We start from the raw sequence: 27,116 nt of genomic DNA on the forward strand, positions 1-27,116 counted from the left end.
TTACAAAGCCATGTCCAAGTCAGAATTGATGGACATGCTCCACCTAAAGAAATTCAAGTCACTGCGAGCCATTCACTCTAGTGAGCTAAACTTCACCGCAACAATAAATAGAACATGCTGGAGGAATAGATTCCTGTCACATAGATTCCCCATGCTTTGAAACAAAATTCCTAACTACATTAGGCAGAGCCCCTCACTAACACTCTTCAAGAGAAACCTTGACAAGTGGATGGGTAACAGAAAATATACCCCTGGGATCACTTCATTGGCTCTTCTTGACAGAGGCTCAGTTAATTAATCAATGGGGCGGTGAAAGCTGACACACACTGGCTAGGCTTATAAATGCCCACAGGCAGATAGCCTAGTACCTATCTATGAACATATGAACCTATGAACCTAAATCTGTAGATGTTAATGAACTGTATCTTAAAATTCTACCTCACCAAGCCATTACTTTTTTCATCAGAAAAAGTGAGTTGCAAGATGTGTGCCCTTTTTCTTTAAATTATTTTTACCAATAGTATGTTGGTCATGTAGTGTGATTTTCTGTGTAATAGATGGTTTTGAAAATCACACATAATGAGGGGGTGTAGAAAATAGTGTAAAGGGATAAACCAACCCTGAAAATAGAGACACACCTCCATAAACAGTGACATGCTAGAAGACTGAAAATAAGAAAGTGCCTCCAAAATAGTGACATCTGGTCCTATTTGGTGAGGAAAAACGTTTAGCCATGTAGCATAGACCCTTTGAGGTCATAAAAGAAATGATATGACATGAATTATAAAGCCAAAGAGATAGGAAAAACATGCCATGTGCAAATATATCTATTTGAATGTGTTGAAACCCTGAAGAGAAGTACAAACAACAGTGGGTAGTCTACAATCTGAGTCAGAGCAATTAAAATTCAACTTATGCTTGTAATGCATGCTGCAATCCCTTGATTTTACTAAGCATTTCATAGTTTATACTACTGAATCCACTGTAGGTCTGAACATGGTATTATCATATTATCCTAAAGGTTGAATGATAAAGAGTGTCCACATTGCTTCCAGGGTAGGAAATTGACAGAAACCAAAGCCAAACATTCATCTATTGAATGGAAGTACCTGGCCATAGAGTGACCAATGGATTCCTAAGAAACTACTAACTAGGAAGGGAGCTCACACATATCACAGACCATATATACCCATGCACTCTTGCAGTGGAGGTTGGAAGCCAATACCTAGAAAAGCTATGCACATTCCCTTCATGTTCCTGGGTCCAACTGATTATTTAATCAGACTTGTTTCCACTTCTTTTCTTTAACTTTAATCTGCTGGGTACTAGTGGTGTGACTAGAGATAGCATTACTCTCGAGCCATTTTGGCCATTCATTCACTGTGTTTGTCAGTGATGAGATTTAAACTCCACTCCATGGCATCAAGTCCGAACAATATATCGATATGCATATATTTTTTTGTGTGTGTGTGTGTGTGAGTGTGTGTGTGTGTGTGTGTGTGTGTGTGTGTGTGTGTGTGTGTGTGTGTGTGTGTGTGTGTGTGTGTGTGTGTGTCTCTCTCACTCTCCCTCTCTCTCTCTATATATATGTATATGTATATATATATGTATATATATATATATATATTTATATATATATATATATATATATATATATATATATATATATATATATATATATATATAGATAGATATATAGATAGATATATAGATATATAGATATAGATATATACAGGTATATGGGCAAGTGTCTTATCGATTACTGAACAGTTGAAATACCTAAAAAAAAATAGACCAAATCTAAAAGACTGAATGGGTTAAAAAGAGTAAACAACAATATTTTTGCACCCTGCTCCCCTACACCTCCATCATAGTATATATATATATATATATATATATATATATATATATATATATATATATATATATATCTATACCAAGTCTGAGGTAGAACAACAGCAGGATAAGGGAAGATTCACAAACCTGGCTGTTCCACGATCTCACACATAAAGCATGCGGAAGGCTGAAAAAGAAGCCTGCAAGATTGTTTGCTGTTACAGAGAGTAACCATATTATTTATATACACATGCACATATATTTGATGAACTACTTAGGTATGTATGTAGAAGTGCCCACATATAAATAATAATAACAAACAATGATAGACATGCATAATAAAAACCTATGTCTGACAGAGTATAACGTGAATTCTGTATATCTTTAGGAGTATAAGTGCTCTGGGCTACAAGTCATGTCATTGTGAGGGTATTTAGGAGTTGTGATTAATAACTTGACAGATAGCTTTCTGTGTGTGTGTCTGTGTGTCAGTGTGTGTCATATGTTTTACAACTGTCTTGCCTCAGCGTGATGCCTTTACTAACAAACCTATCCATAAGCTATCTGATATGGTGCCAAAATAGTAGAGAACTTCAGACATGCGGTCATAAGTAAAATGTTACTTAATTTTCTTTCCTCTCAGGAATGGAAAAGCCAAAAAATTATTTTGTCTGCCTATACCTTGTTTTGCTGTTACTAAAAACCAAACAGCAGTAGGCAGCTATACGGTCAATAAAGGTCCGTCCTTACCACAAACAATTCAGGAAAAATGTCACTTCCACAAGCCAGTATATAGAAACACAGGTTTATTCCAAACTTCACAGATTTAGCGCTTTCATTTCTTTCCATGAAACGTCTTCAGAATAAATGCATTTAAAAAAACTCCTTCATTTATAGTGGTCAACATAACATTCATCGGTTCGCATTTTTAAAAAAAGCTGTTACATCATACATCTAATTAAAAACCCCACCACATCTTAAAAAGCCATCACATATACAATACAATAACATCTTAGCAAGTTTTAAATAACATTACATATATTACAATAGTCACAGGATAATTATATTAGATGCAAAAAGGTATAAAGCATGAAACATTCTATCTAAAATGAATAAGCTTTATACTTTTGTTCTCATTTTTAAAGCTGGTACAATGGATAAGTGATCATTTAGACCAGGTCTAATACAGGCATCCAACTGCATCTGCCAAATTAATTCACGAAACTCTAAAAGAGTTTCCCAGTCACCCCCTCTATCCAAGGGTTGGACCTGTTCAATTACCCAGAGCTTAAAGACAGCTCCATCACACTCCTGAGTGTGTCTATAGAGCACATTTGTATCTTTTTTCCTCCCAATGTCATAGATGCATTCATACACTCTATACTTTAAATTTCTTTCAGTTTTGCCTATAGAATAAGAGAAACATTTCAAGCAATATGCCAAATAAATCACTCCTTTGGTCTGGCAAGTATAATACCCCTTTGCTATCATACCCTTGTTGTTAATGCTAGGTATACTTAATTCATTCAGGTTAGCAATCCACTTACACTGATGGCAACAACCGCAGGCATAAGTCCACAACTTCTTTCTAGCCCCGGTACTATTGTACTGTTCTTGTTGTCTACTCCCTCTCTCAGATACATTCTTCAAATTAGCACCTCTCCTATAACTGAATTTTAGTGGTGCCTGGAAAATCTTTAAGCTATTGGGCATGATTTTAAATATATTCCAATACTTTAGCACTATGGTCCTCACCTTACTAGCATTTTGGTTATACCTTACTACAAAATAATGCCAATTCCATCCCTCATTTGTACTTTGGGGAACTTCACATATATTTTCTCTAGTCCCTGTACCAACTAGATAATATCCATTCAATAAAGCAGTATATTTTGAACCCCACCCTCCAATAATTTCATCCTTAATGGCTTGTATTAATTCAACTGGGTACTTCCTATCTTTTTTCCAATAAATTCAAATTCTTCCACAAATTCATCCCTTTTAGATGTCATCTAGGCCGCATAATGTTTTTCTTTAAATATCAGGGGTGGTAGCTATCAAAATGCAAATATGTAAATAATTGTTTTGCTGTACTGAAGGATAAGTCTTTTGTTGCTGAGTTCATTACAGATTGTCTATGATGTGGACATCTAAATTTGTTCAGTACATATTTTTTTCTGACATTTTTGTAATGAAAACTGCCAAAATAATTTATTTTACTCTATACAGATATCTGCTAGCTGCAATAGTTTTGAAAATATGCATTTATCAAATTGCTCAAGTTTGGGGGAAGTTTATTTTATTTTGGATCAGTATTTGGTCCTCTAATCATCAAACAATCTGAAATTGCAGGGGAATACCAGAGAAATGAAAGTCCTGGATTCAATATTTTGAGACACCTCTCTATGAGTAGCCTTAGGATCATGCCAGAAAGTGCCCATGAAGATTCTAAGGCATTTAACTCATTTCCATAAATAGAAAATAATGAGGCAAACTGAGGACTGGAAAGTAAATGACTAGGTGTTCTGGTAGCCAAATGCAAATATACCTTAGAAGAGTTAGTTACCTGCTTCCAGCTAACATCAAGCTGTTCAAAAATACTAAAGTATAATATGTGTGAAAACTGAGACATGGGCCACGTATTTGTGAATTCCTTCAACTATATGATTCATTGAAAGGAAAGAGAGGGTAATCTTTGACATAGGAAAGTATTACATAACAGGTCATACGATTTAACACTGAACATTTTTGGTAACTAATTAACTCCTTAATCAGAGAAATGATAGTGAGTGATATAAGAAAGGATCCCAAACATGCAGAATGTGAAAAAAAATGTAAAAAAAAAAAAAAAAAAAAAAAACATGGCTGTTATGTTTTACAAGAGACCTGGCAAGTGTGCAGTCAGAATCAATAACTGTGGAAGTAGAATTATGGAATGCAGACACTGAACATAAAATAAGTAAAAATGAAATCTGAATTTCTATAAATAATAAAAACAAGAATGCAGACAAAGTACAGTTATGAAAACAAAACTTACCATAACAGTATGTGTTCAAATGATCACTGATGTAGTAGCCTTAGCTGTATGAGTTATATCCTGCCAAGGATTAACAGCCATCAAGCTTCCAAAGCTTCAAGGCAGTTTCCAGGTGCCCAAACTTTCAGGCAGCTTCAGCAGAGCTTACTAAACAAGGCTGGGCATGAAACCCTTCAGAGCTTTCCTGCCAGCAAAAAGAGGGAGGCTGTTTCCTGAAAGGACAATGCTAGGAACAACAACCATCAATTGTCCACAGCCTGACAAAAAACACAGTAAAGAATAAAGGGGTGGTGGAAGGAGGGAGTGGCTACTGCAGCAGTGATAATTTGAACATCTACTATTATGATAAGTTTTACTTACACATCTCTTCTATGTTCATCATATTGATCACTGTTGCAGTAGTCTTAGCTATAAAGGGTAGATTGCTTTGTATAACTACATTTGTTAGATGATAGGAGAAGAGTCCAAGACCACCTAGAGAATGGTCCTATCAATGCTTTATCTGGAAACAGAGAAGAAATGAAGCTTATAGTGCTTTGAAAAAGTATGTACAGCTGACCAAATGGCAGCTTCTAGAATACTTCTAGAATCCACCGTTTTCCAAAAAGCCATTGATGAGCTAAGGCCCTAGCACAGAGGGCTTTGATGCTGCCTGGAATCGTTTTGTCATAGTGCATATAACAAAAGGTAATAGTCTTAGACAACCATTTGGATATAGTCTGTTTTGACAAAGGTTGCCAGTTCTTACCTTCACAAGAACAGAACAATTGAGCCAAACATCTGAAAGATTTAGTTCTCTCTTTTTAATTTCTCCAAGTCTTTTGGGTTTCTAATGCCATGACGGGAATGGACCCCATTCCTAAGTCAAAGTATGAATAAAGTTCATGAAATCAGTATTATTTTAGTCTTTGATGTTAGCCAGAAGTGCTCTTTGCAGTACCCACAATATGCCCAGTAATGACTCCATCTGCAATTCGCAGGGAGTTACATGTATCGGTAAGATATCTAAGTACAATTGTAAATTCTTTTCTATAAAATCCTTTGTTTCTACTACTATTGGAACTGTCTGGGTAACCTTCTTCCACAATGTCCTCATTTCTGCCTGTAAATCCTGGTATTTTATGACTTTGTGTCTCTCTGTACATAAGATACTGTAGCCACTGGGTATAGCAATTTTAATGATTAAGGCTACTTTTGTCTTTTTTTTCATGGACTATTATATCTGGTTTTCTCGCATCAGTTTGTTGAACTGTTGGTAATGGGTGATCCCATCTGATATAAATTTTATAATTTTCTATAATGCTTTATGGCTCACGTTTCCAACATTTTTCAGCTGCTTCAATATTATATGTTTGTACAATCCATAGTGCAACAGTCTTGACACTTTATTATGGCTTTCAGTGTACCATCCATCTGCCATTAGTATATCACAACCAGCAACAAGATGTGTGACTGGTCCCAATTCTGTTTAACAAAACCTGCATTTGTCTGTTTCTCCCACATGTTCAGTGGACTTTTTAAACCAATGTGTACATAGTTTGCTATCTTGGGCCGCCAATATTAACCTTTCATCTTTCGGTTTAAATTCTCCTCTCCTTAATCATTCTTGCATTCGATCCTGATCAATATGAGGTTGTTCCAAGATTTTTCTGTACTTTCAACTGTATTTATGCATTTTCTACATTTCTTGCCTTCTCATCTGATCCTTCACCTTATATTCTTTCTTTCTTTTGTTTTTTGGCACATTCAGTTGCTGCCTGATTTTTATCTCCTTATGGTTTGATTTCCATTCCCACTTGATGCCGATATGTTTCTGCTAAACAAAGCAGAAAAGTCATCTTAGACTTATTCTCCTCATCTTTCAAATGTCTCAATAAATTTGGATCTTGTGAAGTCAGCAGATATGCATGCAGCCCCACAATTGCAGATCTATGCATGTGATCAATTTCGAGAAGACCTATACCACCATCAGAATGAGGAATATATAGTCTTGGTATGCACTGAATTTTATAAATCATTTGATGGACATGAATCATCCTTCTTGTTTTCCTGTCCAACCTATCCAACACCTTTTGGGGCCAGTCAGTCACTCCAAAACTGTAAGTTAGGATTGGAAGAGCAAATTGGTTTATAGCTTAGACTTTGTTCCTAGATGTCAAGGCTGTTTTCGGTATTAATTTTAGTCTTCTAAAATATTCCTCAGTAAGTTTTATTTATATTTGTTCATGTCTTATTGCTGATCCTTCATCAGTTCCTGAATATTTATACACACACTCTTGCTCAAGTTCTTTTATATCACATTCCTGTCCCAAACTGATGTTTTCTTAGTGCTGCAGCTTTCCTGCTTTAAAGGTTGTTTTTGCAAATTTATGGAGGCCAAATTACATTCTTATATCATCTGAAAAGTTTGACCAATTGCAGTTGTGCTTTCAGGTACTCATCTGATGAACTATACAGTTTTAAATTCTCTACAAAAAGAAGATGAGGAGTCTTTATCCTTTGTTGTTTTCTGCGAGCCAAATTGTAGCCATGACCTATTCTATTAAGTAGACAGCTTAATGGGTTAGGGGCAAGACAAAAGAGCAGCAGTGACAGAGTCACCCTGGAATACCCCCTTTGATTTTTATCCCTAGAATAATAATTTGCCCTTTATCAAGGGTTAACTGCAAAGTGGTTTGCCACTGGTTCATGTTCACTGTAATGTAATTGGTCAGTGTAGTGCGTATCTTATACATTTTAAGCACTCTTTTTTCCTTGAATGTGGGATACTGTCAAATGCTTTTTTATAGTCTAACAACAAATGATCCTTTGTTCCATATGACTTTCTTTTGTTGCACTTTTGTTTTAGAGCCCTAAATTGGTTTTCTTCTAAGTGACTATAAACTCTGGCAGCATCAGTTCCAGTGTATAGTTTACATGTTGTCAAAAGGCAAGTTATTGGTCACTGGTTTTAGGACAGCTTGCAGGTTCACTGTTAAGTAAGAGCATTGTTTTTCCTGTTGTTAACCAGGTCAGTGTCTGTTTGGGGTGCGCATATAAATAGTTCTTACTCATGACTAAATCTTCATGTAAAGATGTTAATACTTTTAGCCAGAAGTTAGAAAGTGAATCTGGGCCTGGTGTTTTCCAAGGAGGAGTTTTTCTTAATTTTGTCTCACTCTCTGCAACTGTTACTTCATCCCATTTCATATCCTGTACATTTGAACATATTATTAATTTGTGTACTTATTCTATCCATTTAGCATGTTTGCTGCATTCCACAGGATCTTCATAGATATCTTTCCAAAATGCATCTATTTCTTCTTTCTTTGGTGGTATTTCAGTTCCTTTTGCCTTTTTTCCAATTCTCTATAAAACTTTTTTGGGCCATAAATAAATTGCTTATTTTGTACTTTTTCTTTATATTTACCTGCATATCTTCTAAGTTTGTCTGCCTGTGCTGATATTTTTACTTTATTATTTGCAATAGTACATAATAGATTCTGATCTGTTCTGATACTGTACATTGCTTTTATCACGTGTATCTTTCTGAGTATTTTTGATGATCTGTTCCCACTTCTATACCCTTTTAACAGTGACACCTCTTGTCTCAATTCCTTTATAGTTTTCTCTATTTCATGATGGCACTTGATTTCTCCCATTCCTTTCCCTTACTGCTGGGTGTTTTGATGGTAAGACTTTAACTGGTATTATTTTAGCTGCACAGTAATATGTCCTATCTACTTCTGTTATATTGCATGAACATCTTTGCTCATTCCTAATTACTGTGTTCATTTGTTTTCTCAGATGTTTAACTTTGGGGGTTTTATTGACTTTCTGTAGTATATGTACAAAACCTTAGAAGAAATCAATCTAGATAAAGATCTATTTTTCCTGTGGAAAAAGAGATCTTTGAACTGAGGTGTCTAACTGACATCCCATGAGCACAATCCTCTGTGAAGAAGTCAACAAAGACTTTTGAAAGTACTTGTGGAATCCTAGCTTGTGTAAGAGATCTCTCAATTATGAGACAGATTCCTGACACTTTGAAAAAGACTCTGTAAAGATAAGCTAGTAATTTAATTATGGAAAAATGTAAATACCATGTAGCCTTCAATGAGCTATAACTGGACTTATGAACACTTTTTTGCAATGGATAGGACAAAGGGTAAGGCAGAGAAATGATAATGTGATCCAAACACTCAGATCCTTAGTAAAGGTCTGAAGTCTGGAAGAATAGGGATGCAATGATGACCATGTTTTAATTCTAGTGATGGCAGGAAACCTGAAAGAAGAAGAAGAGTTAATGGGTTGTGAAGTGATATCATTCTGCATTTGGGCACTATCACAAACAAATTTAGGAAAGAAAGATCCAGAACTGATCTCCACGAGTTTTCTTTTTTTGGCACTAAGAACATCTTATAACCCCCCCACCCCATGAAAGACAAACTAATTCTATCACTCCTTGGGACAGCATGTGCAATGGCAATGAACCCCTGGAATGGAGGACGTCCCTCCCACTGCCATCTGTAACCTCGACAAATGATTTTCAGAACCCATTTGTCTGAAACTATCTGCTGCCAAAGAGAAAGGTGGAGATTCAGACTTTCTGAAAGAAAAAAAGTGTACAGGGTGAGATGGGTTTACAAGGTCTTTTGAATAGTCATTTAGACCAGTTGGGCTGTCCTTGGTTTTAGAAGGTTCAATACTTCTTTTGGAACCCCCTTGCCACATCTGTTTACCTGTATTTTGGTGAAACTGTTTATTAATTTATTTAGTCATTTATTTAGTTATTTGGTTATTTGTCTATTTGTTGTCAAAATTAGATGAGAAAATAGATAATCCCTTGGAAAATTTGGAAAAGGAGGGTTGAACAATTGTAGAGATTTCCTGGATCAGCTTGCCCCTTTCATCACACTTTTTCCTCACCTCTGCAGCAGAGGGGGGAAAACTGAACCTTTATCCATATAAATATTTAAAATCTCATTGATGACATAATCTGGGAAGTTTTGGGATTGTAGCCATGCATATCTGCTCAAAAAAAGCACCAGTAGCCAGGGCCATGGAAAAAGTATCAACAGAGCCATACATGCACTGTAAAAAATGAGTAGTGACCTGTGCAATACAAGAAACTGAGTTATTTATGCAAGATTTTCCTCACGAGAAGAAATTGCAGATAAAATGTCCCTCATATTTTCACAATTTGTCAGAGCAAACTATAACAAATGAGCATGATGGTTCAAAGCTATGAAAACCAACGTTACAGAAGTATATATATATTTTCCCATACCAACCAACAATTTTCCCATTTTTATCAGAAAGAGTATGAGCAGTTGGATTAGATAAAGCTATAATGGCTGGGTCAGATTTAGGAATAGTGTAGAAAACTTTAAGAGAATGAGGAACTTTATACATCCTATTTGCCATTTTAGGGGCAGCTGGCTGACTATCAGGAAAATTACAGACAGTAACACACACATAACCTCTAAAGAAGACAAAACAGGAGGAAAGGGTATAGTTTCTGGAAAATTTGTCTGTAACAACTCATAGTATTTTCTGAGGGACTGAGAAACCTCAGTGTTCTCCCACCAAAGCCACTGCCACATTCTAACAATTGTTTCACAGAAAGAGAAACCCCCACAGAGATAATTAGAAACATGAGGAAAAAAACTATATCCATCCCTGCATCTTCCTGTTCAGATTCAAAATCTTGAATCTTTTCATAGGTTCATAGGTTCATAGGTAGGTACTAGGCTATTAGCCCTAGGGCCTATATAAGCCTAGCCAAAAAATGTACCCTGGCTTTCGCCACCCAAGAAAATTATTTTCCTGTGCCCCTGTCGAGCAGAACCAAAGAAGTGATCCCTGGGGTGAATTTCCCATTTCCCATCCAATCATCAAGATTTTTCTTGAGGAGTGCTAATGAGGAGCTCTGTTTGACATAGATAGGTAGTCTGTTCCAGAGTATAGGAAGTCTCTGGGACAGGAATCTATCCCTCCAGCATGTTCTGTTTATTGTGGTGACAAGGCTTAGGTCCCTAGAGTGTGTAGCTCAGAAGGATTGGAATTTCTTTAAGTGGAGCATGTCCAACAGCTCTGGGTTTGACATAGCTTTGTATGTTAGGCAGAGATTGGCCCTGAGTAGGCGATATGTGATGGAGTAAAGCTGTAGTTTTTTGAGACGGTCTGCATAGGGCATCTGTTTGAGGCCAGTAATCCTCTTTGTGAGGTATTTCTGTGGTCTTTCCAGTTGTTGCAGATGTCTTGTGAGGTACATACCCAAAGGGGCATTGTACTCTATAATGGGTCTAATGAGTGATGAGTAGAGGGGAACAATGACCTCTTTTTTTCTGGATGAGAATCCTTTTGTGATGAGATGAGCCACGTAGAAGGATTTCCTGACCACTGTGGTGATGTGATTATCAAAGGAGAGACTACTGTACACCTGTGTCCCAAGGTCACTTATCACATTTTCGGCATTAAGTAGACTACCAGCTATGTGGTAGTTCATGGGTACAGAGTTTTTACCAAAGGGGATGACAATACACTTTTTGGCATTGAGCTTCAGTCCATGGCTTTGACACCAGGTATCTGTCTCAGTGAGGCCCATTTGTAGTTTGTCCACATCATTAGGAGTTTCGATTATGACTCCTAGTTTGCAGTCATCTGCAAACTTTGTTAGCCAAAGACCTTCTGTGTTAGCCTGCACTTCAGAGAAGTAGATACCAAACAGGAGAGGACCCAGGACTGAACCCTATGGTACTCCACTTGTCACTTGTCTGAAGTCAGATTTGCAATCTGCTACTTTCACAGTGTGGGTTCTGTCAGTAAGCCAGTTGGCAACCCATCTTGTGACATAGGGATTTATACCTAGTTTAGTGAACTTATCTATAATTCCAGAGTGGGGGATGGTGTCGAAAGCCTTGGCGAGATCTAAATAAGCTGTGTGAACCATTTTACCCTCATCTATGGCTTTGGTGACTGCATCAAAGAAGTCAATCAGGTTTAGGAGACATGATCTGCCTTTTACAAATCCAAACTGGGTAGGGTCCAGAGTTTAAAAATGTCTTTGTTTATCAGTTCCACAATGATACGTTCCATAGCCTTGCAGACCAGGCTCATCAGGCTAATGTGGAGGTAGTTCCCAGGGTCCGTCGTGGCTCCCCCTTTGTGGCGTGGGATAACCATCGCGGTGCACCATTCAGTGGGTACAAAGCCTGAGGTGAGGCTATGATTGAACATGGTACTTAGGTAGGATGCCAGTTCATTCTGTAGTTCGTGTAGAACGCAGCCTGGGATATTGTCAAGTCCCATGGATGCTGTGTTCTTGGCTTTGGAGAGTGTGTTTTTTACCTGTGCAGCTGTGATTATAGGAACTTTGCATTCTTCCGGTATAGAGATGGGCCCTCTAGGGGGTGAGAGGGGGGTAAAGTTAGCACTGAACCTATCTGCTAGGATGTTGGCAATATCAGTTGGTTCTGGATATTTAGCGCCATTGTGCTGTAACTCAGAGCAGATCTGAGTGTTCTCATTGAGATTCTTGACATAGCTATAGAATGCTTTGTAGTTGTCTTTAGAGTCAGTGGCAATTTTGTTTTCGTAACTAGCTTTGGAGGATTGTATGAGGGATCTCAGCTTCTTACTGAGGTTGACCAGGGAGTTCCTCCAGTCATGGGATTTTACTCTTTTTTGCAACAGTTTCTTTCTTCTGTTGTAGAGTTTGTTTATGGCAGAGGACCACCAGATTGGCTTCCTTACATCTTGGTTCTATTAGGGATAGCATGATCCATGCACTCGTGTAAGTGCTTATAAAGCTTATAAAATGCTTATATTCAGGAAAAGAGGAATCCCTCTTTCTTTTACCAGAAACTACTTTACAAGAGGGATCAACATCCTGAATTCTTGCCCTTAGCCAGACCCAGCAAACTACTCTTATCCAAAATAAAACTGAGGAGGTGTAGATACATGCTTGTTTTTTTCTTTCTTTTTGACAGGAGAAATGGGGCCAGTCATGTTACTAATGGCAACATCAGCTTCCCAGGGATGGGCAAAGCATTCTGACACAACAGGGAAACCTTCCCTATTCCCACAATCAGGAGTGACAAGAGTGGCTCTCTCTTGCCCACTGAAGTGACCCCGACAGCTGCAGATGATGTGGCTAACCCTCAGTCCATAGTGGCTTTTGGTGCTATACCAGAAAGCTCTAGGGTACAGGATGAGTCATCTATGGTAAAACAAATGACCACAGCAGACTCAACCACCTGCAGCTGAGGCAAATTTCTAGCCTCATTTGGCGGCAAACACTGTTCTTATTTTTTTCTGTTTGTGACTGGAAGAAGGTATGACCATGGGAATGGTAGTCTGTTCCATGGTCAAGCTGAAAGTGTTATCTCTTTCCCAAGGATGACATGCAGCAATTGCTGGTAAGCATTACTAGTAGACAAAGTTATTTTTTAAACAGAAAGACACAATAAAAAGCATTATACAACAACATAAAAGCCCCATAAAAGTAAAATAACACAATCTCTCCACAGTAAAAAATGCTTTAATTCCTTTGCATCACCTTTAAACTGACAGAAAAAATGAGAACTCCATTTAAAAGTACATTACAGTCTCAAGACAGTCAATTAAAACACAACACTCCTGGCTTTAAAAAAAACTTTCATGAAAATAAAAGTAATAAAACATCAACAAAATTAAGAAAATAGAAGTTTATTCCTTGAAGGAAACGTATCTGCCCAATAAAGGAAAGGACAAGCTGACTGATGATTCTTGAAAGCCTCAGAGGAGCATAGTCTTCGGCAGCAATAAAGTTCTGGAGGGCTTTAAATTTTAATTAGTAGTTTAGCCAGTTCAGCTTGAATTGCCTGACTGTTTGAGTGTGTGGAAGGTGACCCGAAACTTTGGAAGCTGGCCAGCTATTATATACTTGGCTAGTGGCTGGCACTCAAGATGGAACCTGGTAACCAAAACTCAGAGTAATGGCTATGACTACATGCAGGCCACTATGCAAAGTAAAACTAAAAGTCAAGGTGGCAGGATATGTGGAGGCACAATTTTAAACACTAATATGTATTATGGTAAAATAGTAATGCTGTGTATCAATGAAGCATTCAAAACCAGAAATGTGTCTCAGCAAATTTGTATATTAGAGGTGAAGTTTGTAAATACTGTAAATACAGTGCAAGTTAAATGCAGAGTAATAGGTTTCAAAAGTGAGCTATATGATAAGATAACCCACAATAAAATTCTGAGAACCAGAACAATTTTCAAGAAGTCCAGGATGAGAAATTATAAACAGATGTCAATTATTTTGTGGTTATACTCGACAAAGCAGAGTGTAGTATAATTATTTATTTATTTAACATTTGTTTACTGGTAAAGTTCGACTCTGCACAGAAGGCAAGCCAGCCGAGAATGGAACTGGAGAACTTGCTGTGAGGTGAAAACACAACTGCTGTACCACTGCGCCATCTGTATAATATCTGAGACCAATCTGAATGTTCCCTGACATTCATCAACACAGAATGTTATTGTGTACAATGAGAATTTCCTTATGCTAATGTGAATGTATGCTATTGGTGAACGCCTCATCAATACACAGTGATACACAAATAACTTTGATAAATGGTGTACAATCCACCCAAGATGTACCTTATGGTACAACTCTGATAACATAAGGCTGACATCTCCAGATGACATTTCATCAGTGATGGAAACAGCTCAGCATAGAGAAAACACAGAGTAGACATATGGGCTCATTTAAAAGAGATACATACATGAGCAGTATATCTCACAGGATGAGAAATGAAATGGATATGGTGTTGGCTTGTACATGCAACATATACCTACCCTAAAGATGTGTATACACACCAGCTGGTTGTCTTGCTTGTGCCTGTTCATTACACATTGATGCCTGCACTGAGGGTTAGATCATCTTATGTCTGACTAGTCATAGCGGCACTGTTCTCTTGTCAGTGATATTCTAGTGTCTCTGGTCATCTGTTTGCTTATGAGTACCCATATGTTAAACCAGGATCTTCCATCAGCTATCTGTTGGTGTCCAAATATTATTTCACAAAAAGGGAAGGCAAGCCTCATAAGCAGTGTGAGCCTCCACTAACTCCTCACTTGTGCACAAACCCCTCTTTCCACCAGTGCTTGATACACACACACACACACACACATATATATATATATATATATATATATATATATATATATATATATATATATATACAGAGAAAGAGAGAACGAGGGGTTTGATCTGTTGATCTGGATGGGCAACTAAATGTGTATAGCAATTATTAGAGGTACTATAGACCTAAGAAGGCTATCTTTTACCATATATCATATCCACCTTGACTTCAATTACCATTGTGCACTTTATCCTGCCATACTTCTTTGGGGCCTGTGCCATATGCTTATGTAGAGTTTTGTACACATTTTGACTTAACAATACTTTAGTGCATAAATATGTGTACCAACCTGCATTTAAATCTCATTAACATGCATGTGCTCCTCACACTCATTTTTTCCACTATTTTAGATACTGTCTGTACTGTGAGAGTAGAGCGCATGTTATCACACTATTGCATTCCTTTGTTTCATTTCACTATACTACCATTGTGTTATCATGTTACCTGTGCTGCACATTGATTTTAACATGCTATGTTGCATCACTGTGTGCATACGGTGGGTAATAATTATATATTCTCCGGTGTTTTATTGCAATATCTGGTAAGAAGGAAAATTTCAATTTAACTAAAGAAAAGACAAATGTAATACTGTATCAATGCATTGTAATGTGTAATTTCTAAAGAGTAATGATGGGGACAGAATGAGGAGAGACCAAAGCACTGGGAAGAGGTGGTGGCTATTGGGGTCATAACATCCTTGTATTCTTCCCTTATAAGGCCCGTTATTGAGTACAATGCCCAGTTTGGCATGCACCTCTCAAAGCACATGCAGCAGTTGGAGATACCACAGAGGTTCCTCACCAGGACAATCCAGGGCCTCAAAAATCTACCATACACAGACAGGCTAAAATCCCTATCCCTCTACTCAGTTTCCTACAGCCTCCTCAGAGGTGACCTCTGTCTGGCGTACAAAGAGATCTCGGACCCTACCTTGATGAGACTGCTGCATATCTGCAAGTCAAGATCCACTTGAGTAACCCTGCATATATGGCCTCAACCTAGTCTGTGAAATCAAAAGGTCTTGTTGGCAGGACAGATTTGTGTGCTAGAGACTCCCCCATCTGTGGAATAGACTCCCTCTCCATGTCAGGCACAGTATCTCTTTACCCCTTTTTACATGCAACCTGGATAACTGGATGGGAAACAGAAAATACATCATTAGAATTCCACCCATGTCCCTGCTGGAGAAGGGCATCAGGTGCTGACTTGTCTAAACATGGGCTAAACTTTTGGCTAGGCTTATAAGGGCCTCAGGGCCAATAGTCTAGTAACCTTCTATGATCCTATGATTCTATAAATGCTATGGGAGGGCATAGCCATATAACATGTGAATGCCTTCAAAAAATAGTTGACATGTGGCACAAAGCCAAAAACAGGGCCTCTCACCAGCATGCTGTCCTGAACATTGGTGGCAACACCCAGTATCATTTGATGCTGTTTGCAGATAAAATGCTGTTTCTGTCCCCAGTGCCCCAAGCTTCTCTGATAGGCATCCCATGACATGTTGACATTGGAGTCAGTGATGCAAGCAGTAAGAGTTAGTCCTGTTTCCAGGGCATATGCTTTATTGCTGTTATATCCCTCCTGTACTCTGTGTACTCATGCTGTGTGTTTACCACTCTATGTGTTCTTGTTAGGAACAAAGAACAGGATGTCTACCATATCAAGCAGCCACAGCCCTATGAATCAAGGAACATCTGCACAGATGTTTATATATATCTTCTTACAAAGTCTCTGTATTTGTATGTTGGTGTCACTTATCATACACTAACACTTGTGATTTTATTCACGATCTTCCTCACCTGCCCCTCATTCTCTTAATTTTCCCATATTTGAAGAAATCATAACCCAAGCAGGAGAAGATGAAGGTGGTAATAGTTTGCAAGATGGGGATCCACATTTTTCATTAGATATTATTCATGACTGGCTAAGTCAGAAGCAAAAAAAGACAGGGGATAAAAGATACACCAGAAGGATTTTCTCAAGGAAATTCTAAAGGATTTTTAATCACCTCCAACCCCGGGGAACAGAGTTGTTGTAAAATTAAAAAAAAAAGCTATCCAGAAAAAACAGGGACATCAAGGTTAATTTTATCTCCTAATTTTCCCATATTTGAAGAAATCATAAGCCAAGCAGGAAAAGATGAAGGTGGCGATAGTTTGCAAGATGGGGATCCACATTTTTTATAAGATACTATTCATGACTTGGGTAAGTCAGAAACAACAAAAGACAAGGGATAAAAATACACCAGTAGGATGGGAAAAGAGAAGTCCTGTTTATAAACTGCCATATTTGATTGCTGAATTTACTGAATGGGGAAAACCAAATCAGAATAAAAGAGATTTTATTAGGAAAGCATTCATTCCAGCTTTAATACAACAGTTGTGTGTGTGTGTGTGTGTGTGTGTGTGTGTGTGTGTGTGTGTGTGTGTGTGTGTGTGTGTGTGTGTGTGCATGCGTGTGTGTGTATTAGAGCAAAACAAAACTAGAGAAGCATTTACAAAAAGATGTTCCCACTTACAGCAAAATGTAGAAGAATAACACGGACAGTTAAAACAGACAGCAGAAGAAATAAAAACTTTGTATAATGAAATTAAGGAAAAGAAACAATAACATAAAGAAATATTTAACCGAACATAACAGTTAGAAGAAAAAAATGAGGGATTAAAAAGTACAAATAGTTAATTTAGAAAAAAGAAGTGGAATTCAAGGATCATGAAATAAAATATTAGCATTAAAAACTGTTCTACAAGAAGCTACTAGATTAAGAACACAACTTGATCAAAATAATTGAAGGTGTTAGGGAAGAAGATAGGAAGAAACCCCTAAAAAACATATGTATATATATATATATATATATATATATATATATATATATATATATATATATATATACACAATCTCGAAACTTAAAAAAAAAAAGTAAAACATACAACAAACTATTCTAACATATATGCAGTGGGGCAAGCCCTCCTGCATCCCCCACACTGCCTGCAACTTAAATATACCAACTCTGAGATCTCACTACAGTGGAGTGAACAGCAAAGTTCCTGTTCTGCACTGTATTGCAATTCCCCATTCACTATGTTTGAGATTCCGTAATCTCGAGATTCTGGTCCTCGGGATTCAGAATTTCAGGATTGTGGAATTTTGATATTCTGTAATGATCCCATATATATGTGTGTGTGTGTGTGTGTGTGTGTGTGTGTATATATATATATATATATATATATATATATATATATATATATATATACATATATATACACATATATATATATATATATATATATATATATATATATATATATATATATATATATATATATATAGAGGAAGGTAGAGCCAACTGGAATGAAATTCAAGAATTTCTACAATATATGTCACCCCATCCTAGAGTAGACTGGGGAAAAATAAATGAAATAAAGTGGGAAAAACAGGAGATTTGGATAAATATATTCATAAAAATGGGGTGCTTATAAAAAGAAAGTCCTGAAATGGATAACCTGGCCTTCCTAGGTACATCATTAGAATGACTATCAATTTGGTTAAAAAGGGTCATGCTAGTAAGGGGTCAACTTGTACATATGATGATTTGTATATGGCCTTGTTATCACTCTGGAAAATGAGAAAAGAACTAACGGATAAACCAAAGGAAGTCAAAACAGTATATGTTAATAAAGGGGAAGTAAATCTAAAAATCTAAACCAAGATAAAATAACAAAAGAAAATTCAAGGAAAGATGTAATAATTGTAATAGCGAAGGACATATAGCCAGGGGTTACTGGTCACAAGGTGGGGGTCGAGCTGGAAATGGGTCTGATCAAAAACGAAACAAGAAGAAAAAGAAAAGCTAGATAAGGATGATATTCTTCAAGCTCTTCTGAAATGATTGAAAAATCTTAAAAAAAAAAAAAAGATGGCAGATCCTTTCTTATCCAGTTAGGAATTTGGGGTCTCCATAGCCTCCCTAAAAATGTGTCTGATGGGAGGCCAAATTCTAAAAATATGGGTAAGAGGCCATTAAGATATATATTTAATAGGTTTACGACCCAGAGTTAGCATTACTATATGGATATTACCAGGAACAAAACCTTAAGTTTGCAAGGATCGGGAGGAGAAATTTCTCAAGGTCAAGTAAGTCTCCCTATAGAAACAAAGACAGGGTAAGATCATACTTTTCAGCATGCATAGGTATCAGGTCCTCCCCTACAGAACATTATTGGTAGTGATATTTTGAAACAAAGAATTGGGATTATAGATTTAACAGAGAATTGATAAAGGAAGTATTAGATGAAATACTAGTCCTCTCTGAAGCTTTACACAAATATGGTGTCAAGGATCCAGGACAATATGATTTAGTTGGGTTATTGAAAACACTAAATCATGAGTTGGCTCAACTAATCTATTGTCAGGATAGTTTTGCTAAACATAGGAATGATTGTGGACAAATCATAACTTTATTCTGAAAGTAAAATGCAGTCCCAAGAAACCTATAAATCAGTTTCCAGTCAATAAGAAGCAGAACAGGCAATACTGAATGCTATAAAGGCTTTAGAAGCTCAAGGGGTTATGAGAAAAATCAGTTCATCAGCTAACAGTCCATATTGGCCTGTACAGAAGTCAGAATGATGTTATCTTTTCACTATTGATTACAGAAAACTCAGTAAGGTTGTAACTTGCCCTTTGCCATTAGTAGGTAGCATGCCTGATCTTATTGCTCAGATTCAGGAAAAAATGAAGATGTTCTCCTATTGAATGTGAGTTGTGGTTTCTGGAGTATCACTCTGGATGACAACTCACAGTAGAAATGTATATTTACTGTAGTGGTTCAAAAATATACTTGAACAGGAATGTCTCAGGGCTTTCATAATGCTCCAGCAGTTTTTCATTGTGTAATGCAGGAAGTACTAAAACCACTAAAATGCGGATCCTCAAAAACCACTAAAATGCAGATCCTCTTTTATTTAATATGTAGATGACATCCTTGTAGGAACAGAGAGTGAATAGCAGAACTTGAATGCACTGGAAGAAATCTTCCAAGCAATAAGACAAACAAGATTAAAACTGAACCCTAAAAAGAGTCAGCTTATGAAGGCTTCTGTTACTTTCTTAGGTGTCACTGAATTGGCAGGACAGATAAATATTAGTGAGGACAAAATGCAATTGATTAGACAGTTACCAATTCCAGCTACTGTAACAGGGTTAAGGCAAACCCTATGAATCTTTAGATTCTCATGGGAATGGATATCAGATAGCAGGTAAATCAAAACCCTTGGCTGATATCCTTAATGGAAACAAGAATGGAGATGACCCTCAAACTACCAGCTGTCTCTAAGGTTAAAGAATAATTTATTTCTGCTCTTGCTTTGTGTGCCCCAGAAAGAGACAAATATTTCATCATACAGTTTTAACATAATGGTGAAACTATGATGGCTATGGTGCTGCAAAAAGTGGATCTCAGTATCAGGTTCTGGGTTATTATTCCCGAACTATGAGTCTAGTTGAAAAAAGAATGAAGGAGTGTGAAAAGCATGCAATTATAGGAGAATGGTCTACTGAAGTAACACACCGTATGATTCAGGGCTCTCCAATCATGCTACAAACAAAACATACCCCACTGAAATACATGCTAGAAGAAAATACAAAGGGCACAAACAATGCATGACTTGGTAGAATCACTGCAAGTTTGCAAGTCAAGAAGGAGGGTTAGAGTAGAAGTTCCTCAGATTAAGTTTTTACCAGAATTGTTTGATTACCAAGGGAAATCTCATGAATTTCTTGACTTGGAAAATAAGGAGGAACATTTAAGGGTAGACACCCAAACCACTGAAGGAGCTTCAGATTGGTACACAGATGGGTCCAGATACCGGAACTCTGAAAGTGTGTGTTTTGTGACAAGATGGGCTATTTACAATGCAGAGATATAAGAACGAAAGGACAGTCTGCGAGAGGGATGCTCATCACATGAACTGAACTAGAAACAGTTAAACAATCTGCTATTACTCACTCTTGTAAACATTTATACAGACAGTCGGTATGTAATCCATGTTTTAACACCATCTGTTCCCATTTGGGCAAGGAGAGGTTTGATTACAACTGATTGTAAACCAATCAGCCATCAATAAGGGTTAACAGAAATTTGGGGCCTGATAAAAGATGATAGTTCTTCTATAGTGTGCATAAACAATGTCAAATCACACACCCACATACCAAAAAATAAGTGTACAGTCAGGCTAATAAAATAGTAGACCAGCTAGGAAAAAAGGGGCTCTAGAAGTTAAGCAAACATATCCAATACAAAATATTTCTCAGTACTGGGCATGGGAAGTAAGTATCATGGAAGAAAAACAAATGAGGAAAATGGTGCAAAATTTTTTGAATAAGTGCCAAATACAAATGGACTTACCTATAAATCCTTTGCCTTTACATTGTATGGCTTATGTTTGTAAAGACCAGTGCACAGAGTATGAGCATAAAGTAGAAGATACAGTTGGCAAAATTCACTCAGATTCAGTCTGATGGAATCATCATAACACCTACTGTGTGTGGATTAACAGTTATGGGGACAAATTAAAATGAAGCCATTATGGGGTCCAGAATTTGAACAAGGTGCTCATATGACCTTAAAAGTGAAAACAAAGATAGGCAACAGTTAGGAAGCTTACCAAATATTCTAAGAGAACAGTCATACATTATCAAGAAAGACAAAATGGAGAAATTTGAAATCTTACAAGGGAAGGAATGGATAACGGCTATATCAGCAGAGCTTTGGACAGTATCAGGAGAATTCAAATAAGGTCCTCTACATAGAGTAAAAACAAATGGACCTGAGAAAAGAAAAATGTTAACTTACTATCACAATTTCGTAGATCATCCAGGAAGGCAAAAACTGCAACAAATTGTTAGTTCTGAATTCAAACAGGAAGATATGACAGCAGACATTCAAAATCATAGATATATGTGTCACTTGTGCAATGCACAATATAAGTAAAAGTAATAGGAAGAAATGATTTAGACTCCCACAAGCATTGGGACCCTGGAAGAGGGTACAAGTGGATTTTATCGAACCTCTTCCAACTGCACCAGAAGGATTCCATTTCTTACGCACTCTAATAGATGAATATACTCGATGGGTGGAAGCTCATCCAAAAAAAAAAAAAAAAAAGATGACAACTCAATAATCAGAAGAGTGGGTGAATGTATCATCCCAAAATGTTGAGTATCCAGAGAAATAATTAGTGTTCAAGGGGCTCACTTTACTGGGAAGTTAGCAAAACAAATGTGCTAAATTTGGGGAATTAAGCAATGATTTCATGCTCCTTACCATCCTCAGAGTTCTAGGAGAGTTGAAATAGCTAACAGAACTCTGAAAGAAAGACTAAAGAAAATGATCACTGAGTATGGGAATCATAGGGTAAAACATTTAACTGACATTTTGATTAAGATACAAAATTCTCCTCAAGGATTTAGGTTAAATCCACACAGATTAATGCCAGGTTAAGCTAAGAATCTACAAGGAGGAAAAATCCCTTATGGGACACTGTTAGAAGAAACAAAATTGTGTCATCAGCTCCAAAACCAAACCAAACCATTTCTTGTCAAAGGTTGTGTCTGAGAAGCTGGACCAGCCCATTGTCTAGAACTTCATAAGCAAAATGATATTTTGGAAAAGAAGGATGTACAATAGGAACAAGGAGATCTTGTAATGATCCATAAGTTTGGAAACATAAGCAAATTATACCCTAAATGGTTAGGGGCCTATGTTATTGCCAACGTGTGGCTAGTGGCTGTACAAGTCCAGTCATATAAAAACCAGCAACCCAAAAATGGTTGGATTCATAAAGATCATGTTCAAAGATTAAAATGGAGAGGTGAATGTAATAACTGATGCTGATAAATATTGGGATAAAGGGATATAATATAAGATAAAACTAATAAGAATTACAGATAACTTCAAGAAAAAAAGATGGAACTGTGAAAATCATGATATCAGCTCTCATCCTGATAAACTTTTACTTCCCAACACAAGGAAAAGTGAATTTCAATATTTTCACCAAATCATTGCAAATGTACTAAGAAACTTTTAATGTCAAACAATGTTGGATATGTTCTGAAATCTCAAAAGATGCAAACAATGGAATTCTGTTATGACCTATCCATTTCCTCTTCTAGAAATGTTGAACATCACAGGACAAGACTGGATCAAAAGAAATAACATGATCCAAGATAAAGAAATTGAAAATCCTTTTTTAAGACTAGTTCATACCAATATCCTCCAATTTGCTGGGAAAAAGTTCTTGTAGCACAATCTACGCTACCCCAAATATTAATGAACAATGTTATGAACATTTTAGTAATGAAACTTACATGACATATGAAAGAGTCAGAACTAAAAATTGAGTTAAATTGATAATTCCAGTTCATGCCTGCATATATTACATGGTTCCCTATTAGAAGACTGAAGACACATTCTTTCAAATGTGTCTTGGTCAAACTCAAAATCCTGAAATGGTAAAATATCGAAGTGGCTTTTGAGTGAATTCTTTCCCTGGGAAAACATTTGCTTGGCCGCTTCATTACTTAGCCATTATCAGCAATGTAGTGCGGTCTCAGAGTTGGTATATTTAAGTAGGGGGGTGTGGGGGGCAAAGCCCCCAACTTAATGTAATGTGTAGTGTTTTATTTTTTTTTTTGTTGGAACAGAGCTTTTTTCCCTAGGAAAAAAAATCGCTGTTCTGACAGTTCGAAATTGTAAGCTTTCGCTTACAAAATCACCGTTTGCTTTTTTTAAGCATTCGGTGATCTAATATAGATCCATATTACATATGTAAATAAAGATTACAGATGGCTTCCTGAGAATTGGAGTTGATTGTGTTACTTAGGACAAGTATATCAGACACACGTCAGCATTGCCTAATTACAATATAAAAAAATGGAAAAGGTCACTAAAAAAAATGAGTAAAAACAAAATGAAAACTCTACCAAAGCTAGAACTTCCACTGAGTGACCTCACAAACCTCCTGTATAAGAGACACATGGGATATATGCAAATGATCCGTATGAACATCAGGTGTTCCAGATAAATGGAAATTCTAAATGCCCATGACTTATTTTGCTGTTTTAATGGACAATTTCAGGCCAAAAAAGCCAAACCCTAATAGCTGTGGATATGCATATTTCAGCCTTGTTATGACCTCATCAGCACAGCACATGCAGAGTGTTAATAAACATTAGAACACAGGGCTGTTATAACTAGCTGATGTCCATTATCAGTAGGGTCACTGCAAAAATATCCCAAACAACAAATTGAAACAAAAATTGAGAAGGTCAGTGAAAAAACAATCAGTAAAAACAAAATGAAAACTCCAGTAAAGCTAGAACTTTCACTGAGTGACCTCCCAAACTTCCTGTATCAGAGGCACATGGAATATATGCAAATGATCCTTATAAACATCAGGTGTTTCAGCTAATAGGCGATTCTGAATGCTCATGATTTATTTTGTAGTTTTAATGGACAATTTCAGGTCAATAAAGCCAAACCCCACTAGCAGTGGATATGCATGTTTTGGCCTTGTTATGACCTCATCAGCACAGCATGGCAAGGCCGAAAGATGAATATCCACAGCTAATGGGGATTGGCGTTATTGGCCTGAAATTGTCCATTAAAATGACAAAATAAGTCATGGGCATTCAGAATCACCAATTAGCTAAACCCCCCGATCTTCATAAGGATCATTTGCATATATCCCATATCCCATATGCCTCTGATACAGAAGGTTTGGGATGCCACTCAGTGGAAGTTCTAGCTGTACTGAAGTCATCATTTTGTTTTTACTGATTGGTTAAGTTTATTGTTTGCTAAGTTTTTGTAGTGACCCTAATGATAATGGACATCAGCTGGGTATAAGAGCCCAGTGTTTCTAATGCTTTGTCAACACTGCTTCAGCTGTGCTGATGAGGGCATAACAAGGCCAAAATAAGCATATCCACAGCTAGTGGAGTTTGGCTTTATTGGCCTGAAATTGTCCATTAAAATGACAAAATAAGTCATGGACATTCAGAATCACCAATTGGCTGAAACACCTGATATTCATAAGGATCATTTGCATATATCCCATGTGCCTCTGATACAGGAGGTTTGGGAGATCACTCAGTGAAAGTCCTTGCTTTGCTGGAATTTTCATTTTGTTTTTAGTGAAATTCTCACTTTTTGTTTCAGTTTGTTGTTTGGGATATTTTTGCAGTGAGCCTAATAATAATGAATATCAGCTGGGTATAACAGCCTTGTTTTTCTAATGCTTCATTAATACTCTGCTTGTGCTGTGCTGATGAGGTCCTAACAAGATCAAAATATGCATATCCACAACTAGCGCAGTTTGGCTTTACTATCCTGAAATTGTCCATTAAAATGATGAAATAAGTCATGGGCATTCAGAAGTGCCAATTAGCTGAAACATCGGATGTTCTTAAGGATCATGTGCATATATCCCATGTGCCTCTGATACAGGAGGTTTGGGAGATCACTAAGTGGAAGTTCTAGCTTTGCTGGTGTCTTCATTTTGTTTTTACTGATTGGTTTTTCAGTGACCTTCTCACTGTTTGTATTAGTTTGTTGTTTGGGATATTTTTGCAGTGACCTTAGTGATAATGGACATCAGCTGGGTATAACAGCCCTGTGTTTCTAATGCGTCATCAATGTACTGCCATTGCTGTGCTGATGAGGTCATAATAAGGCCAAAATATGCATATAAACAGCTAGTGCTGTTTCGTTTTATTGGTCTGCAATTAGCAATTCAAATGATGAAATAAATCATAATCATTCAGAATCGCCAATTAGCTGAAGCACCTGATGGTCATAAGGATCATTTGCATGTATCCCATGTGCATCTGATACAGAAGGTTGGTAGGTCACTCAGTGAAAGTTCTAGCTTTGCTGGAGTTTTCATTTTGTTTTTACTGATTGGTTTTTCAGTGACCTTCTCACTTTTTGTTTTAGTTTCTTGTTTGCAATATTTTTGCAGTGACCCTAATTATAATAGACATCAGTTGGGCATAACAGCCATGTGTTTCTAAATCAACATTCAGCTTGTGCTGTGCTGATGAGATAATAACAAGGCCAAAATATGCATGTCCAGAGCTAGTGGAGTTTGTCTTTATTTGCCTGGAATTGTCCATTAAAACGACAAAATCAGTAATGAGCATTTAGAATTGCCAGTTAGCTGATACACCTGATGTTCATAAGGATCATTTGCATATATCCCATGTGCCTCTGATACAGGAGGTTTGGGAGGTCACTCTGTAGAAGTTCTAGCTTTGCTGGAGTCTTCATTTTGTTTTTACTGATTGGTTTAGTTTGTTGTTTGGGATATTTTTGCAGTGACCCTAATGATAATGGACATCAGCTGGGTATAACAGCCCTGTGTTTCTAATGGCTCGCCAACACCCTATTTGTGCTGTGCTGATGAGGTCATAACAAGGCCAAAATATGTATATCTGCAGCTAGTTGGGGTTTGGCTTTATTGGCCTGAAATTGTCCATTAAAACAATGAAACAAGTCATAGGCATTCAGAATCACCAATTTGCTGAAACACCTGATGTTCATAAGGATCATTTGCATATATCCCATGTGTGTCTGATACAGGAGGTTTGGTAGGTCACTCAGTGGAAGTTATAGCTTTCTGGAGTTTTCATTTTGTTTTTTCTAATTGGTTTTTCAGTGACTTTCTCACTTTTTATTTTACTTTTTTGTTTGGGATAGTTTTGCTATGACACTAATGATAATGGACATCATCTAGGTATAACAGCTCTGTGTTTCTAATTCTTCATCAACACTATGCTTATGCTGTGCTGATGAGGTTATAACAAGGCCAAAATATGCGTATCCACAGCAGTGGGGTTTTGCTTTATTGGCCTAAAACTGTCCATTAAAATGATTATTTCATTTGCATTCTGAATCACGAGTTAGCTGAAACACATGATGCTCATAAGGATCATTTGCATATATCTTATGTGCCTCTGATACAGGTGGTTTGGGAGGTAACTCAGTTTCTGTTTTAGCTTTG

This window comes from Protopterus annectens, chromosome 4.part1 (assembly GCF_019279795.1).
Source record: "Protopterus annectens isolate FY-2018-M chromosome 4.part1, PAN1.0, whole genome shotgun sequence".
NCBI classification, from domain to species: Eukaryota; Metazoa; Chordata; order Ceratodontiformes; family Protopteridae; genus Protopterus; species Protopterus annectens.